Source organism: Macrobrachium rosenbergii, chromosome 36 (assembly GCF_040412425.1).
Source record: "Macrobrachium rosenbergii isolate ZJJX-2024 chromosome 36, ASM4041242v1, whole genome shotgun sequence".
Taxonomy (NCBI): domain Eukaryota; kingdom Metazoa; phylum Arthropoda; class Malacostraca; order Decapoda; family Palaemonidae; genus Macrobrachium; species Macrobrachium rosenbergii.
Window position 1 is genome coordinate 867,822 of NC_089776.1, and position 19,600 is coordinate 887,421.

At 45.3% G+C, this 19,600-nt stretch overlaps 1 long non-coding RNA gene across 1 annotated transcript in view; it reads left to right on the top strand.

Moving 5' to 3' along the window:
* The first annotated feature begins 430 nt into the window (after nucleotides 1–430).
* LOC136856542 (uncharacterized) overlaps nucleotides 431–19,600 on the top strand; it is a 51,395-nt gene continuing 32,225 nt past the window's right edge. Inside the window, exon 1 of the long non-coding RNA XR_010858388.1 lies at nucleotides 431–7,573. This is a non-coding gene — a long non-coding RNA (uncharacterized lncRNA). The remainder of the gene's footprint in view (nucleotides 7,574–19,600) is intronic.

A 19,600-nucleotide genomic window follows, 5' to 3' on the forward strand; every position in this document is an offset into this window, starting at 1 on the left:
TTTTGCCCTTCCCTATTCTTAGACTTCTCCCGAGGACGCCAATCACTACTGATGCGAGGGCGCCCAAGGGCGTCGATCCTCAACCGGCACCCGTGGGGAGTGTCTATAAGAGTGTCGTTGATCACTCGACCGGCACCCCGTGGGGAGTGTCTATAGGTGTCCAGGGGGTGTTTCCCACCCATCTGGCCACCGCTATTCGGTCCCCTCCATTTTGCTATTCCTTCCCTATTCCTTAGCATTTGGCGTGTGGCCTTGACTTCTCCCCGCGAGGGACGTCGATCACTACGACCGGCACCCGTGGGGAGTGTCTATAGGTGTCCAGGGGTGTTTCCCACCCATCTGGCCACCGCTATTCGGTCCTCCATTTTGCTATTCCTTCCCTATTCCTTAGCATTTGGCGTGTGGCCTTGACTTCTCCCCGCGGGGACGTCGATCACTACGACCGGCACCCCATGGGGAGTGTCTATAGGTGTCCAGGGGGTGTTTCCCACCCATCTGGCCACCGCTATTCGGTCCCCTCCATTTTGCTATTCCTTCCCTATTCCTTAGCATTTGGCGTGTGGCCTTGACTTCTCCCCGCGCGAGGGACGTCGATCACTACGACCGGCACCCCGTGGGGAGTGTCTATAGGTGTCCAGGGGGTGTTTCCCACCCATCTGGCCACCGCTATTCGGTCCCCTCCATTTTGCTATTCCTTCCCTATTCCTTAGCATTTGGCGTGTGGCCTTGACTTCTCCCCGCGCGAGGGACGTCAATCACTACGACCGGCAACCCGTGGGGAGTGTCTATAGGTGTCCAGGGGGTGTTTCCCACCCATCTGGCCACCGCTATTTGGTCCCCTCCATTTTGCTATTCCTTCCCTATTCCTTAGCATTTGGCGTGTGGCCTTGACTTCTCCCCGCGCGAGGGACGTCGATCACTACGACTGGCACCCTGTGGGGAGTGTCTATAGGTGTCCAGGGGGTATTTCCCACCCATCTGGCCACCGCTATTCGGTTCCCTCCATTTTGCTATTCCTTCCCCATTCCTTAGCATTTGGAGTGTGGCCTTGACTTCTCCCCACGCGAGGGATGTCAATCACTACTACCGGCACCCCGTGGGGAGTGTCTATAGGTGTCCAGGGGGTGTTTCCCACCCATCTGGCCACCGCTATTCGGTTCCTTCCATTTTGCTATTCCTTCCCTATTCCTTAGCATTTGGCGTGTGGCCTTGACTTCTCCCCGCGCGAGGGACGTCGATCACTACGACTGGCACCCCGTGGGGAGTGTCTATAGGTGTCCAGGGGGTATTTCCCACCCATCTGGCCACCGCTATTCGGTTCCTTCCATTTTGCTATTCCTTCCCTATTCCTTAGCATTTGGCGTGTGGCCTTGACTTCTCCCCGCGCGAGGGACGTCAATCACAACTACCGGCACCCCGTGGGGAGTGTCTATAGGTGTCCAGGGGGTGTTTCCCACCCATCTGGCCACCGCTATTCGGTCCCCTCCATTTTGCTATTCCTTCCCTATTCCTTAGCATTTGGCGTGTGGCCTTGACTTCTCCCCGCGCGAGGGACGTCAATCACTACGACCGGCACCCAGTGGGGAGTTTCTATAGGTGTCCAGGGGGTGTTTCCCACCCATCTGGCCACCGCTATTCGGTCCCCTCCATTTTGCTATTCCTTCCCTATCCCTTAGCATTTGGCGTGTGGCCTTGACTTCTCCCGGCGCCAGGGTTGGCCCGGCACCCAGTGGGAGTGTCTATAGGTGACCAGGGGTGTTTCCCACCCATCTGGCCACCGCTATTCGGTCCCCTCCATTTTGCTATTCCTTCCTATTCCTTAGCATTTGGCGTGTGGCCTTGACTTCTCCCCGCGCGAGGGACGTCGATCACTATGACCGGCACCCCGTGGGGAGTGTCTATAGGTGTCCAGGGGGTGTTTCTCACCCATCTGGCCACCGCTATTCGATCCCCTCCATTTTGCTATTCCTTCCCTATTCCTTAGCATTTGGCGTGTGGCCTTGACTTCTCCCCGTGTGAGGGACGTCGATCACTACGACTGGCACCCCGTGGGGAGTTTCTATAGGTGTCCAGGGGGTGTTTCCCACCCATCTGGCCACCGCTATTCGGTCCCCTCCATTTTGCTATTCCTTCCCTATTCCTTAGCATTTGGCGTGTGGCCTTGACTTCTCCCCGCGCGAGGGACGTCGATCACTACGACCGGCACCCCGTGGGGAGTTTCTATAGGTGTCCAGGGGGTGTTTCCCACCCATCTGGCCACCGCTATTCGGTCCCCTCCATTTTGCTATTCCCAGGCTAGTCTGTCATTCCATAAATTTAAATTTTAGGCAGTTTCTCGAGGCCTCTGATACTGTGTCTTCCTCATCTCTCCCCGCACAGGTTGTCGAAGTGGCAGTTGTCGCAGAAACAACAGGCACCGATGCTGAAAGTCGTTCTCCACCCACGAACCACCTAGTCACCAGTGATGAGCACTGTACGATCGAGCAACAGCCATTAAGAAGATCACAACTGTTGGCCCACAGATACGGGGAAACAGCCATTACGTAACTGCCAAGTCTACACTGAAAGAGAGTTCGATGTTTTCCTGGATCGACTATCACCAAAATTCTTTTCAACGTGTCTTTTTAAGAAAAACTAGAGTCTTGATTCAGTTGGCTGAAGAGGACCGTTGCGCAAATGGTCGAAAGCTCCCTCGTTTTTATCCCCTTTTTTGTATATTTTTGTATCTTAAAATATACAATTTATCAATTATATTGTTGTGGCTTTTTTACTCAAGAACAGTATTACTGAGTCAGTACATTAATAATAGAATAAACATTCCTTAGAGGGGAACCAGTATTAGGTAACACAAACTAGAGTCAGTAAACCAGAAGCATAGTTACTATAATGTTAACAGGACCTTATCACATTAAACAATTCAGTTACTTAACATAACTTTTAAACACTTGATATATTGAACAGCTATTACAGGGACCTCAAAACAAAGAAAAAATGATGTCAAATCATAATAATATAATAATAATAATAATAATAAGAGGCAATCATGAAAAACTGTTTACAGCTACAAAATAGTGTCAAAAATATTACACATGGACACAACAGGACCATGTACTATAATAAACATAATCAAAACAACAAAGTTAACAACAATCAAAATGCCACGAAAACACAATCATAATCCTCCCGAGTATAGCAAACGTTAACGGATAAATAACTGAAAAAACACCTGGAACAAAAACCTTAGGTTCGAAAACCACTTGCAACAAGTAGTGTGGGACACTCCAGGCACTTGGGAAAACATGACACACATCAGACATACAAATGAGATCACCTCCTGTAAATATGCACACAGCCAGAGCTACACATGCCACTGCAGACAAAACTGCAACACAGCCGAAACTGCCAACCAGCAGCCGTGATTCTCTCAAAGCAGCCGAAGCTGCTTCCCCAGACGAAGCTGGCACTGCTGAACCTCATGCTCGTACTCCACCTTGCAGGTCCTGAGTCCCAAAGCACATTGCCGTTATGGACTCTTAAATCTGGTGCAAAGGTCCCCCATGTTGCCTAATAATGGTCAGGTCTCCATACCTTTACTGACTGAAATAGTCAGACACAGGCCATCAGATGTCACCTCACCTGCACAATTTGAACTAGGAGACAGGTGAAACAACCCTTACTAGGAAACAACCATTCCGATCATCCCAGCAAAGAAAACAAGTAAACGAGGTGGTAAAATTCCTTACACACTCAGGAACCTACTGGTACTGGGTTCTGCTTCCCTCTTCTCTAGAGGAGAAGTGGATGCCACAGTGGACAAGCAGAAGATTGGAAGTAAGGATCTGCTTGTTTACAAGGCAATGGCCAAGAGCGTGACACTGCAGGTCAGGCTGGTTCTTCCTCTTTGGGCCCTAGGAAGTCCCAGGCTTCCAAGCCCCCCACTCCTAAGAACACCCAGTCTTATTCTGTCCCTGCTAAGAAGGGTGCGCAGCAGTGCTCCGTTCAGCTCCCTGCCTTGCTTGGGAAAGGGGCCAAGGGTAAGGAGGAGGAAGGATGCTAGGAGCATCATTCCTCCCCACCTGCTGCCATTGATGGGGTGAGTATCTGTTGAGCTGCTGGGCAACATGGCAGTGATACGGAGAGGAAACCTTCAAGTTCACGTCACCTTTCACCAACATTCCGGTCCGCTTCCAGACATACGTTTCCAGCTTGCCAACAAACCTCGCCCTATGGGAAGAGGTGAAGGCGATACTGAAGAAGACACTGTAGAAGTGGTGACAGACCGAGACAGGTCACGGATCTTTCTCCCTTGAGCCGATTCGTTCACCCGACTCGGTTCAAGATGGAAATGGTATGTTTGGTACTCGGTGCCATCAGGGAGTCCGATTTCATGCTTTTGGGGCACTTAAGGATGCGCATTTTCGAATACCCATCCACCAGTCCTCTCTCAAGTACCTCCAATTAACCATCAGGTCAGTGTCAAGAAGTCTGATCTCACACCCAAGCAGATGGCACAGTATCTGGGCATGCTGATAGATTTGGCAGCAGCTAGAGCCTCCCCCTTAGACCAGGGGCTCTCAGTCTCTCTAAGCTGATGAGCACCCACCTGTTTTCTGGATAACTGTGAGAGCACCACAGTAATTTGATAGTTTGGTAATTAAGAAGTAGTCCAATTAGTAAGTGAAAGACTTTGTCTTTGTTTATCTAAAGGTAACAAAAATTTCAAATTACTTGCATTGAAGATTCAAAAATGAATTTTCACTCCTTGGATGTTTATTCAAGGTTAATGACATTCAACATAACTTACATAGCTATTATAGTACTTTAGCGGCACACAGTGATTCGCAGATAATATGTTTACCTCTTAAGTCAGATTATATTGGTATCTAAAAATGTAACTAAATGAGATTTATTGTTCAATAACAAACTAAAACATATGTTTGCATATAATCAATTATATTCCTCATTGCGTTAATCATTTTGTGATATACGTGGAAAACTACAAAGAAAAAAAAGAGAACAAATAAAATTCATAGGAAGTATTATTTCCTGAATACTAATGCACAAGCTAATCATTTCAAATCTTGGACATTAGAAAATTAAAAAAAAAAAAACAAGTCTACCTCTCCGCTTGTTTGTAGGTTCAGTTAGAACCCTGATGAACCCTGATGCTGAACTGCTTTGGTTAGCTTTTCTATATTTGCCTCATTAGTGTTTGCCAAAGCAATTTGCAAGTAGTGTTATATATGTAAAATGAAAAAGGCAGAAGGGTATTTTAAATCAGCAGTTAGGCCTACGCAGAGTTAGTGCTTGTTAGTACAATTTTACCAACTTCGAAAGAGCACTGCCAGACCATCAGAGAGCACAGAGGTGCTCGCGAGCACCAGGTTGGGAACCCCTGCCTTAGACTCATGTATCAGCAAGTTCAGAGAGGCGATGGGGTTATTCCTGCCTAGACAGGAACAACCAGCTCGGCAGTGACGAGTCATTCTTGGTCACCAGTCGTACTTGGAGAAGTTGGTCCCTCATGGACAGCTTCACCTTCATTCCCTTCAATGGAGAATGAAGGGGTTTTGGTCTCCAACAAGAGACCCAGTTCTTCCCGACCCCTCTCTCAGAGGAAGTAAGGAAGGACTAAGCCTGGTGGCTAGATGACAGGACGCACACCAGGAAGAGTTGCTGGTTTTAGGTGTGGAACTGGAATGACACACACTTCCACATCAATATTCTGAAACTCAAGGTGGCATTTTAGCCATACAAGACTTCCAGGATCGAGTGATGGGCCACACCATGGTGTTGATGAACGACAATATCATGTTAGTGGCATATGTCAACGAGTGGGGGGAACTGGTTCCCTTTCAGCTCCACATGTTGGCAGTGCAAGTGCACAAGTGGGCAGAGGCACTCAGCAGAGTTGTCTGCCAGGTACATTCTGGGGAACCGGAACACAGTGGCAGACAAGTTCTGTCACTCCACCCAGACATTGTGGAAAGATTATCCAATCTTTGGGACCTACCAATGATAGGTCTCTTTGCAACCCGGCACAACAGAAGCTGCCAGTGTTCTGTTCTGTCATTTCAGAATATGCCTCCCAACACCCATGGGACAATCTTGAGGCGTACGTCTTTCCTCTGTTTTGTTTGATTCGTCAGGTCATGATCACCCCGAATCTCAGAATGACCCTGGTGGCTTCCAAGTTGCCACATGCCAAGTGGTATCCAGACCAATAGCTCAACTTTCTGAAGTACTGACAGAGATTTCTCCTTGGCACAACCTGCTATGCCTGCTGCACGTAGGAAGGTATCACCAGGCTGTGGAAGGTCTGTCACACCACGCCTGGAGACTATCCAGCATCTCTTGCGACCGAGAGTTTTTTCTTGCCATACAGCAACAGAGATATTTGGATACCTTTGTATCCTCTGCAGCTGGGTACCCCAGGGAAATGGACTGTCTCCTGTGGTTGGTTTTGTTGACAGGGTTTCTCCCCTGTAGGAGCTACTCGTCAGCAGGTAACGGACTTTCTCGCTTGACATCGGCAAAGAGAGTCGGCGAGCTGCATGACCTTCCCTTTGATACTAGCACTCTAGGGGATGGAGATCTGTTCTGCTCAAGTTTGTCCTGGAACTTGCAGCAAAGACTGAGAAGCCATCAGTCTCTAACACCAGCTTTGAGTCCCCTTCGATTCCCTCCCTAAAGAACTTTGTTAGTATTGATCGGGACAAGATGCTACTGTGTCCAGTTAGAGTGCTGTTGTACTATCTTACGAGGACTCGAAATCTCAGGCCTGAGTGTCGAGGATTCTTCATCAGTGCTGGCTCGACCAAGAAGAAGTGTTCAAGAACCATTTCTTTCTGGCTTTGTGAGACAGTCAAGTGAGCGTACTCTTCGTCTGACGAGTTAAAGTAGATGTGAGGACATCCCAAGCAAGACCTCATGAGGTTAGGGACATTGGACCTTCCCAAGCACTCCGGAAGAACCTGTCGAGGTATTAAGGTCGAGAATGTGGTCTTGACAGTCCACATTCACAAGTCATTGGACACATTTTCCTTGGGTCCTGTGGTGGCTGCTCATCAAGTGTAACTCACCCAGCTCCCTAAGAAGAACAGGTAACATATCATCTAAGGTGTATGGTAGTGAAGAGAGAATGTGAGTGTGTGACTGGCCTCCTCCCTTTTTCTCTTTTGCCTTTTTTTTTCTAGTAGAAGAGAGGCAGATGGCAAACTGTCACATGCTGTACTGGCATGTCATGCAAGTGAGCCTACATAACTGAGTTCTCTGTCCATAATGTAGAGTAGATTATTGGATGCAAGTCCTCCCCTTCTCTCTAGCAAGGGGAGAGAGGGTCTGACAATAAAACAAACCTGTTGGTTGTTTTAGCCTTTTATTGTCTCCAACACTTTTTGAAATAATGACACAAACTCATAAGTTCAAAAGGACCCAGAAGTCTGGCAGTTGAACATTCCATATGTTCAACAGATCAGAGGCACGGGCGCTTCGAGACCAGGAAGAGAGGCCCAGATGAGCAGAACTACCAGTCGGCTCAGAGATTTATCCACCCAGAATCCACCCACCAAAGGTAAGTCTCTTATGTAAAGATAGAAGGTTTGTATTTCTTCAGGAACAAACTACACATTTTCAAAGTAATTTACATTTTTCCTAACATACAAACCTGACGGTCTTTCCACAGCCACCCCATTCTGATGTCTGGGCCGAAAGGCAAAGTGGAGTGTGGACCAACAAGTGGGCGGGGCTTCCACCCCTACCGTCGGTAGTTAACTATCTTGTTTGAAAGTTTGCAAGCTAAATCCTATGCAAAGATCTTCAGGTTTTTATGTTAGGAAAAATACAAATTAAAGTAAAAATTTGTAGTTTTGAGAAGATTTTTACTGCATTTTTGTTATATACATCATATTGCCAATGTAATACAGGATATTTTGTACTGAAGAAAAAAGATCAGATATTGAAAATATTTAACAATAAATTACTCTAATGTAAAATATGACAATTTGCATTAATGGCTGATTATTGTTAATTTAGAAATAATTTGTGATGCTAAGTGTAGTTGGTCTTATGAAATATTTTGGTTTTTAACTGATATAATTGAGTTTGATGTCTGCGCCAGTTTGAGTCCCTCGATTTGGGACCACCTTGACATGGTGAGGGGTTCTTGAACCCCAGAAATCTGTTCCCAGGTTTGAGTCCAAGAGTCCCATATACCATTATATATTTATTTGAATCAATTTTTGCTCAGAATCAGTCCCCAGATTTTTTGGGCTTCTCTGACCTCCAGTAGTTAGTTCAGAGACTACAAGCCAGACTACTTTCCCAGAATTCCTCTCATCCCTGTCTTCTTCTGCCATGTACCTGTGATCTCGACAGATAATGCCCCATGCACCCTTTCCACCAGTTCATCCCTGATGGTCACTTGACAACCATATGAACCACAGCGTGCCACCTTAAAACAGCAGAGCACTACAGCATCTTTTCCTCCAAAAAGGCTCCAGCTCCATCCTCTTCTGACCACCTCAAAATGTCCTCTAGCACTCACCCTGCCCTTATGTCAACCTCTTTGGTCCCCAGAAGAGGGACAAGTAGTCATTATCCCTCCAGCCACTCCTTGTGGGAACAACATACTCCACTTTCAGAAGTGCTTGCAGAGACAGGTGGGCATGGTCAAATTCCTTGCAAGACGCGATTGCTCATGTCTTGTTATGGTGGACACTGAAGCTCAGGCTCGAGCAATGTCCAACCTCAAAGATTTGCAAGGTAATGCCTTCCCTACCACTCCACATCCTCACCTTAACAGTTGTACTAGAACAGTGGTGATACCTTCAAAGCAGTGCCCCATTGACAGTGTCAGCTGGAGTGACTGCTCAACACACCTTAAAGAACTTCTAAATGACCGCCATGAAGTTCTAAATGTTACAGTAAACCCCCCGGATTCGCGGTCTCATGATTCGTGGACTCACGTATTCACGGATTTCTCTTTGGAACATATCTACCCATTATTTGCAGAAAATTCTCCCATTCGCGATATTTTTCACTGAGAAATATTCACTAAATACTGTATTTTCATCTCATTTTCATGACTAAATGCACTGTTTGTGATAAAACTATTAAAATACTCGGGTAATGCTCGAGTTACGATAATTCACCTTACGATAATTCGATTTTGCAATTGGGTAAGCAATTAATACCGATACCACAATATTATTTGTAAAATATTTTTAAATTTCAGGCGGGCGCAGGCAGCAGCATAATCAGGCAGTGAGAGAGACCAAATTACAATAGACAACTTTTCCTCCATCTCTTTACCCCATCTTCTAGTTAAAAAAGTAAAAGAGAATGATAAAAGTATTGTTAGTAACGTTATACTCTTGCGTAAATGTGTACATCCATAAACAACTGACCAAGAAACTGTTTTGCTTATAACCGAATCAGATAACAACATCGTACGGTAATAAACAATTACCGTACGTTGTGGCACAAATGACGTTAAGTAGAATAGGACTGATATGTTTTTACATTATACCCTTTATTCGGTATGGATAAAAGATCGGCAAGGAAATATACTGCTAAATTTAAGCTGCAAGTTGTACCTGAAGCTGAGAAAACAATGTTCAAGCTGCTAATGACTATACTGTAAATTATCATGCATCAGCAATATGGATGAAACTCGATCATAATTAAAATGGGAGAGAAAGTATTTTAATCAAAACTACTGGGCATGAAAGAACACATTACTGTTATTTTTAAGCCGATAAACGATAAATACATAAAGCTTGTATTGTGATGAAATCAAGTGAAAATAGCGAGCAAAATCTTGAATTTTTTTTCACACAAAACAAACGCCGCCAAACGGCCATCGTCATCTAAAACAATAGATAAATTAATTTCACAACAAGACGTCTTTTAGCTATATTTCGACTTAAAAACACTTTGTATAACAAAAACTAACCTTGTCCCATATAAATAAAGTATCTAGAGATACATTTACTCTAACTAGAAGCAAAAGAAGCGCTCTGAACTACATTAAACATGGCGAAATAAACACCACGTAAACATTTCCAAACCAAAATACTGATTGCTATGATCGCAATTTATAATACAAAAGCAATATAAGAATATATACAATATTATTGGATAAAGTGAATTAAGGCACAACATTTTAAAAGATCCAAGGAAAAGATGCATATTAGTTATGTTGACATTTGTATAATACGATATGTGAATATAGAGTAGACTATTATGCAGGCTACACTACCGTATATGTATACAATATACCATAGAGTAGGCTAAGCCAATTCTTGTTTGTTATTGAATTTCTCTTTGTATTGAATTATCATAAGTCACTTTGCATTAACCTCCAGAATTAGCTGATATTAATAATTACTATACTCTACTGTGTATGTAAAGAGTATATTTTATATTGCAGGCTAGGCTACCATATATGTATACAGTACATGGCACCGAATACCCTACTAGTGTAGGCTAGGCTATGTTTGAGATACGTTTTGTTATTTTTTACTTTTTTCCAACAAACGATGGTTTTTTTTAACCTAACCCCACCGTAAGTAGGATAATACCTGTATAAGCATTTTTAGTTTGTTTTGTGTGTGTTTGAGCTATCAAAATAGGCTGATGTAAGTGTTTTTAGAAGGGTTCTAAGTATTCACTGGATTTAGCTATTTGCGGGGGGGCGGGTGTGTGGTATGCATCTCCTGCGCGTACGGGGGTTTACTGTACATGTTACACTCTTGGGGACAAGAGTAACAAGAAACATCTGAAAAACATTGCAAAAATCACGTCCTAAGGGCAAGACCTCCCACTAGACTTATACATCGGAGGTCAACATTATAAGGTGCAAAAACATATCCCTCCCCCCATGTCAATGTCAAAAGTGCTGGCACTTCGGCCATCCAGCCAAATTTTGTAGGTCACAAGTGCGCTGCCCTGTGTGCAGCTTGACAGACCATGATTGAGCCAATTGCCACTCACGAGAGCCCATTTGCGCTAATTGTGCTGGCAAGCATAACGTTTTTTACTGCGGTTGCCCGGTCTACAAATTTGAATTGGAAGCGGTGGCCCTTTGCTTCAAGCATGGGCTGACCCTGAAGAAGCTAGGCAGGAAGCTCAACCCCTTGGCTTCACCACCGATACCCTGGCCCAGATCGTGACAACAGCAAAACAAACAAACAAAACCAATGCCAATATCATGTCACAACCAACCCCTCCCCCCATCTCCTATGCCCTATTTTCCCAATCCACCACCACCTCTAATACTGCCTTACCATCATCCCTTTCCTTGCCTAAACTGCTGCATTCCTCTAAAGTACTATCATCCACCACCTCATCCCCTCCTCTTATCTCGTGTATCTCTATCAAACCCTCTTGAGGTATTAAACCTAGAAACGCCTACTTCTGCATCCCCACTTTCCCGTCCCTCACTCCCAAAGTTTCCTCCTCTTAGCACAACCCCCACACGAAGAAAACGCCAATTTGGAACAGCTCCAAAGACCAATAACAAACTCTCCCCTTCTAAGTTTTCCCAGTCACCACCTGTGTGTCCTCCACCCAAGAAAACTTACGGCCAAGTTCCCTCCGGAAGCCATGAAGGACATTGAGGATCACATAAACCAGTTTTCTGTCATGATCCCAAACCGAATCTCATCACCCAACTCCTCCCCCACAAAATACGCTACTGCCCATCGTATCACTGCTGAGGTTCATAACCCTCCTACTATCCTTCATCCCACTCCCCTGCCAACCTCTAGAGTCTATAGAATCTCAAACCGCCTCACCTTCCCCCCAACCTACCTCCTCGCCTGTCCAACTCTCACTCAGACCTCTGAACAGGGGAAAAATATCCTTGACCTTGCCTTACCACCAGGTTATACCCACGAGTCTCTCTTTTCTGATCCCTCCTTACTTTTAGACTTGCCTTCTACAGACAACTTACCCATTATCCCAGACACTTACCCAACCCTACTTCATTCTGAAGACAGCCCATCTCTGTCTAACAACTCTATCTCAACGATACTGCTATAATTTCACACCGTATACCTCACTCCTTTTAATATCCGTACTCCAGTGGAATATTCGAGGTTTCTGATCTCACAGATCTCCTCTCGCAATATGAACCCAAAGCAGTATGCCTTCAGGAAACTTTTCTTACCCAACCACCGAAACCTATTCCCAATCACCATTTCCACTTTTCTCCTCACTCCATTTCTGCCTCTTCTATTCTAACTCATCACAAAATACCATGCTTGCCTGTAAACTTTACAACAATCTTTCCTTGTACTATTCCATGAGTTTTCTTACAGTGCTGGATAACCATAGTATCAGTCTACCTCTCTCCCTCCTACCCTATTGACTTCACTGTCTCCCAAGACCTCCTTTCCCAATTACCAACCCCTTTACTTGTGATAGGTGACTTTAACTGCCGACATGCATTATGGGGTGACTCGGTTACTAACTCCTGGGGACACGCCTCGAGTGTTTTTATTAGATAATAACCTTTCTATTTTAAACTCAGAATAACCGTCACACTTTGATGCAAAAACATGCCTTTTCTTGTCTAGATCAAGCACTATGCTCTCCTGCGATCCAACTAGACTTTCATTGGCCAGTATTAGACCACTTCATAACTAGTGATCATTTCCCTACCCTTCTTTCACCTACTTCTTATGTTCCAACTCCTAATCCACCGTGCTGGCGCATCAATACAGCTAATTGGTGCTTTTTTTTCTACACTCAAATATGTCTATACCTCCATCATCCTTTTCATCAACCCTCAACATGCTTATGTACTTCACCATCACTATTCTAAGTGCTGCTTTCCAAGGACCACCAGACCCTTCACATCAAAATGTATACCCTGGTGGAACAAAGACTGCACCAGGGCTTTGCGCATAAAATGTGCTGCTTGGTGCAGCTTTAAACGAAAAAGAAACTCTCACAGACACCTTATTGCCTTTATAATTTTCAAAAAAGCCACAGGTTCTTTGAAATGCACCATACATGCTTCAAGAATTGCAAGTTGGAGGGGTTGTGACTCCTCATTAGCTTCCTCCTCCCCTATTTCAGCTGGCTGGAGACATATACACAAAATATCAGGAAAATAAAAACCCACCTCATAAAACCCAGTACTAAACATAAATAATTATCTTATTGCTGACACAACAGAAATAGACAATACACTAGGCCAATATTTTAGCTGCATTAGTACAGGAGAATATCTCCCCTCCCAATTGACAAACATAAAGCTTAAAACAGAAAAAACCCAGTCAACTTTACATTATCCTCTACAGAATAATATGATGTTCCTTTTTCCATAACAGAACTTTTCTCAGCACTCAAATCTTGCCAGAACAAATGAGAAGGACCTGATGGTATCCACAATCAAATGCTTCGACCTCTTTTGGCAAGTTCCATAACCTTTCTCCCATCATTATTGAATAGAATAAGGACAAAGGCAAATTTCCCTGGAAGTGGCTTGAATCCCTCATCCTCCCTTTCCTAAAAGCAAATAAATCAGGAAATGTACCTCAAGATTACCGACCAATTTCCCTAACCAGAAAGAATTATAAGTTTCCGCCTCATGTGGCATTTAGAGTCAAAACAACTTCTTGCTTCATCCCAGTTTGGCTACAGACAAGGCAGGAGTACAACTAACCCTCTTGCACACATGGAATCTTACATCCATACAGCCTTTGCATCTAAACAATCAGTCCTCATGGTTTTCTTTGACTTAGAAAAAACATATGATACCACCTGTAAAAACACCATATCTTACATCAACTACTACTTCTTGATATGAAAGGTAATATGGGTGTTTTATATAACTAACTTACCAAGTAATTACATAGCTATTGGTTCTGTAACCTACTGCAGCTTAAAAATTCAAAATTCGCTTGGCGGCGCTACTATTGTTAGTGTGTAGGTGACAAGGTCCCGCCCACAATCCAGGACTCAAGGAAACAACTCAGCAGAGAGCTCAATTCATTTTCTGCCGGCTTCCGGTCAACATCGGAAGTTTTACATGGCTGCTTCTTTGCTTTTTGGCTAGTTATTTGCCCAAATTTGATGAGGTATTCAGGATTTGTTGCTTTGTGACTTGCTATCATTGATGAATTGTTGTTTCGGGTTAACTTTAGGAATTACTTTAGTTAATGATGTCAGATTCCAGTTCATCCAGTGTTTGCTTCTGTTCTGAGGGTTGTAGAACTAGGCTAAGTAAGCTTTCATACGATTCTCATACAAAATGCACTAAATGTAGGGGGCAAGAATGTAGTAAGGATAATACGCATAGAATGTCAGGATTGGGAGGATAAGAAATGGAAAACCTTGAAATCTCATCTAGAGAAATTAGAAAGAAATAGGAAGAGGAGAGCGGCCATTAGGGCTGAGAATAGGGCCAATGCAGATTCCATTCCTTTGGATAATGTAGGGGATGATAGAATTACCACTCCTCCAATTCCTTCTTCTTCTCCTATCTTAAGTCCTCCTACTTTACCATCTACTCCTGTTCCAGGTTCCCATGATTCCGCTCTTAGTGCCATTGCCAGCCTCGAATCAAGGTTGGATCAGAAGTTCAGTGTAATATCTAATACAATTATGGAAATGGGATCAGATATTAGATCTCTAATGGAGAAAAATGTGAGTATTGACAGTGCAGTGAGAATTGAGAGGGCTGTGAATGTTGGGGAGGTGGCTGTCAGTCTGACCAGTGCTCCTAGACGAAGGTCACTGTCCCGCTCCCCTGCACCAGGGAGAAGACATACCAGAGGTCCAAGAGAGGCTGGTGGGGTTTGCCCACGGGCAGTTACCCCCTCTGTCGAGCCTGTCATTCGCTCCCAGGCTTCAACTAAACGTCATTGGAAAGGCTTTCCAGTGCATCAACTTCTTCAGATTCGGAAACTTCCAGTCCGCGCAAGAAGCTCCCATACCGCTACTCTGTTTCTGTGTGCCTGCTCAAGAGACATGCGGATCTTGGTGACACCTTTCCCCTGGCTGTCAAGAGGTACAGGGAGGCTGGCCGACAACCTTCCTGCAGCTTTCAAGTCCATTCTGATTCTCCTGCTCATCGTCTTCATTCATTGAGAGACAGTCCTGAATGCTATAAGTGTTCTAAGCACCCGACTTTTTCCCAGTGCCTGACTTCTTCTAAGCGCCCAACGCCCACTGACTCACGCCAGACTTCCGCTGATGAGCGCCCGGCGCCCGCTGTCTCGTGCTAGACTTCCACTCTCGAGTACCCAGCACCAACTCCTGAACCTCCGACGCCAACAGCCGAACTCCCAGCTTCTGCTTCTGGAACCCATGCACCTTCCTCTGTTAATCTGTCTTCCTCATCGGTTCAGGAAGATTCTTTAGCCCCACTCAAGCGTCAATTGACCGAGCGTATGGGTTTTTTGAAGAAATCCTCTTCTGCTCCAGAGTCCAAGGATAAATCCTCGTCTCCTACCTCTTCAGATGAGGAAGAGGTTGTTCAGGATACAGTTCCCTCATCTTCTTACTTGTCTCTTCTGCGTTTCCTCCTGGATAGTTTTCTTGATTTCTTCGTGCCTGCTTCGCCTACTTCTCCAGCTTCTACCTTCCTCATGAAAAAGCATTTGTCAGAAGGTACCAGGTTACCCAAGCTAGTTCTTTCCTCTTCCTCGAAGAAGGCTCTCAAAGAAGTTCATGTCTGGCTGGCCGCTAAGAGAGAACAGGGCAAAGCGACATTCGCTTTTCCGCCCAGCAAATTGTTAAAGATTAGGTACTCTTACTGTGCCACCGGGGAAGCTCCTTCCTTGGGAGTTTCTGCCTCCTCCCAAGGGAACTCCTCTGGTCTGGTGGATTTGACTCCTAGAACGGCCTTTTCTATGGCCAAGATAATGTTTTCCTCAGCTGAGCTGGATCACCTTATCAAGAATATTTTTAAGGTGTTTGAGATATTTAGTATCCTCGATTGGGCCATTGGGGCGCTAGCAAGGAAGATTGAAGACTGTCCTGATCTAGCTGAAGACTTTGCCTCCGATTGGCTGGGAGTTCTTTCGTGCTCAGACAGGGCAATTAGAGATGGCTCTTTAAAACTCGCCTCCCTCTTTTCTATGGACGTCCTTAAAAAGAGGGAGCTCTGGTGTTCTTTCACCTCAAAAGGAGTCTCGCCGACACAGAAGTCAGCTCTACTCTTCGCTCCTTTAGATAGGTCTTACCTCTTTCCTCAAGTCACGGTGAAGGAGATTCTTTCAGACTTGCAGAGTAAGTCTACCAGTGACTTGTTGGCACAGTCCACTCGACGTCTGAGGGACCCTGTGCCTTCCACATCAAGATCTTTCTTCCCTCTACAATCTCAGCCCTTTTGTGGAGGGAAGGCTAAAACCCAACCTCGACCTAGATCAAACTTGCGACCTCCTACGAAGTCCATTAAGAGGTCTTCCTTCAAGTCCAACCCCAAGAAGTGAGAAGTTAGTCCTCCACGCCCAAGTAGGAGCCAGACTTCTACTTTATTGGAAGGAATGGGAGTGCAGAGGAGCAGATCCTTGGGTGATCAAGGTTCTCAAGGAGGGCTACTCCATTCCTTTCGTGAAGAATCCTCCTTTAGTTACATCTCCAATCACCTTGACAGCGTATTCAAAAGGTTCCACAAAGTTTTTTACCCTCTCTCAAGAACTCGAATCCCTTCTTTTCAAAGGAGCAGTGGAAAAAGTGCTAGATCCCCACTCAGAAGGTTTTTACAATTGCCTTTTCGTGGTTCCGAAAGCCTTGGGGGCCTGGAGGCCCGTTCTGGATGTCAGCCTCTTGAATGCGTACTGAAGACGAAGTTTCATATGGAGACCGTTCGCTCACTCATGTCCTCGGTACAACAGGGGGACTGGATGGTCACCCTGGATATGTAGGATGCGTATTTTCACGCATCCCTGTCCATCCAGACTCGTGGAAATTTCTACACTTTGTTTTTCAGGACAGAATACTATAGTTCCGGGCCCTATGCTTCGGTTTATCGACGGCCCCTCAAGTTTTCACACGAATACTTGCTCCTCTAAGGAATTGGCTTCACCTTCTGGGAATCAACATCAACTTATATCTAGATGATTGGCTTCTCCACTCGTTGGAGGAAGAAAAGTGTGCGGAGGACTTGAGAAGAACTCTTCCCCTGACACAGGAGTTAGGCATTCTCATCAACAAAAAGAAATTCCTGCTGACACTGACTCAGGAGATTCCCTATTTAGAGATGATACTGAACTCTTGGACTTTTTGGGCTTTTCTTTGGGCCAAAAGAGACAAAAACTGCCTTCAGACTGTCAGTCAGTTCCTTGCTCTTCCTTCCTGCTCGGCAGTGCAGTGGATTAATCTTCTGGGGACCCTCGCTTCAGTAGAGCAGTTTGTGAAGTTAGGCAGACTGCACATGAGATCCCTTCAGTTTTTCCCCAAAGCGAACTGGTGCAGAAAGACATAACCAGACTCTTTCATCTTCCCGATTACGTTGTAAATCAAAGAGGATCTCCAGTGGTGGTCGTGTGGAGAAAGACTTCAGGAAGGGAAATCTCTTCTCCCAGTGTGCCCAGATCTTCAATTTTACTCAGATACCTCCAACCTAGGCTGGGGCACTCTTCTGGGCTGCCAGGAAGTTTCCGGATGGCGAGGGATCTTCTGTGGGCTGAGAAGAACCAAGTTACTCTTGTCACCCGGTTCATTTAAAGGAGAATGAACGTGATTGTGGACGAGTTAAGCCGCCTCAAACAGGTCCTTCCAGCCAAATGGACCTTAGATCCATTAGTCAGTGACAACCTGTAGAAACTATGGGACAAGCCCACAGTGGATCTTTTCACAATGTCGAGAAACCGCCGTCTTCCACTCTTTTGCCCTCCGGTCCCAGATCCTCAAGCATGGAGCACGGACGCTGTGCTTTTGGACTGGACAGGCTTAGATGTGTACACCTTCCCTCCCTTCGGAATGATCAGGGAAGTAATCAACAAGCTGTCGACGCATCAGAACACCTCCATGACCCTAGTAGCTCCATTTCGGCCGAACAAGGAATGGTTTCCAGACTTGATTTGACTGCTGGTAGATTACCCAAGACTCCCTCCACAAAAACGGTCTCTGCTCAGACAACCCTACTTTCTCAGATTCCACCAAGGGTTGTCCGCTCTGGCCCTGAGAGGCTTCAGACTGTCAAGCGAGGCGCCTCGTCAGAGCAAAAGGTGTTTCGAGACAGGCTGCAGAAGCAATTGCGAGATGCAGACGAGCTTCTTCTACAAAGCTCTCCCAGTTAAAATGGGCAGTCTTCAGAAGGTGGTGCAGCCGCTATAACGTCTCTTCTTCTGAGACATCTATAAGTCAAATAGCCGACTTTTTGATATTCTTAAAGTCCGTCAGGAAGCTATCGACCTCTACCATCAAAGGGTATAGGCTGATGCTCAGCTCAGTCTTTAAGCACAGAGGAATGGACCTGTCTTCTAATCAAGATATCAACGACTTGATCAAATCCTTCCATACGTCCAAGAAAGAAAGTTCCTCCAACATATCTTGGAACTTATACGTTGTACTGAAATGGCTTTCAGGTCCTAAGTTCAAACCTCTCTGTTCTGTTCCCTCAGGAATCTGACGAAAAAGGCTCTCTTTTTAGTGGCTCTTGCTACTGCCAGACGTATTAGCGAGTTACAGGCAATAGACAAGAGAATAGGCTTTGCACAAGAGGACGCAGTCTGCTCTCTTTCTCTGGGTTTCCTCGCAAAGAACGAGGATCCTTCTAAACCCTGGCGTAGATCCTTCGTCATCAAGAACCTTATGGATATCTTAGGACCCGAGGAAGAAGAAAGACTCCTCTGTCCGGTGAGGTGTCTCAGGTACTACCTTCATAGGATGGAAAAGATTATAGGACCTTCGAGCAACCTCTGGTGCTCTGTAAGAAACCCAGTTCGCCTGCTCTCCAAAAATACCATGTCCTTTTTTCTGAGAGAGTTAATATTAGAAGCCCACTCTCATATCCAGGGAGAAGCCTTTCCATTACTTAAGGTTAAGGCTCACAAAATTAGGGCAGTCGCAACTTCCCTCGCTTTTAGACATAACTTCTCTTTCTACAATCTTACAGTAGTCGTTCTGGAGATGCAAGTCCATATTTGCCTCACACTACCTCGAGGACATAGAGACAGTGTTTGAAAATTGTAACACTTTAGGACCTTTATCCATGGCTGGCATGGTGCTGGGGGAGGATGCATAGGGAAACTCTCTGTTCCTTTGCTATCCACTCGTCTTGACTTATGGTTTTGAGTCAATGGGAAGCCTTGGGGTACACTGTTCCTGGAGTACCCACCAGTTTCATTTTTTATTTGTAATGGTTGGGTTATAGTTTTAATTCTGTGGGGTAGGTGATAGTGTTATTTTGCATTCTGGTCTTCGCCCAGGCAAGGGCATCTTTTAAGACCTTGTCAGCATACGGTGTACCTCCTCCGCTGCAAAGTTCCCACTTATGTAGGGGTGACCCTTGGCAACACTACCACGCACTACAAGTTGAGAGAAGTGCCGACCAGAGGCAGTACCTACCTGCAGCAGCTCTGTTGAGAGAGCTGCTGCAGGTAGGTAAGGAAACAAAAAACATTTATTCATTGTTAGC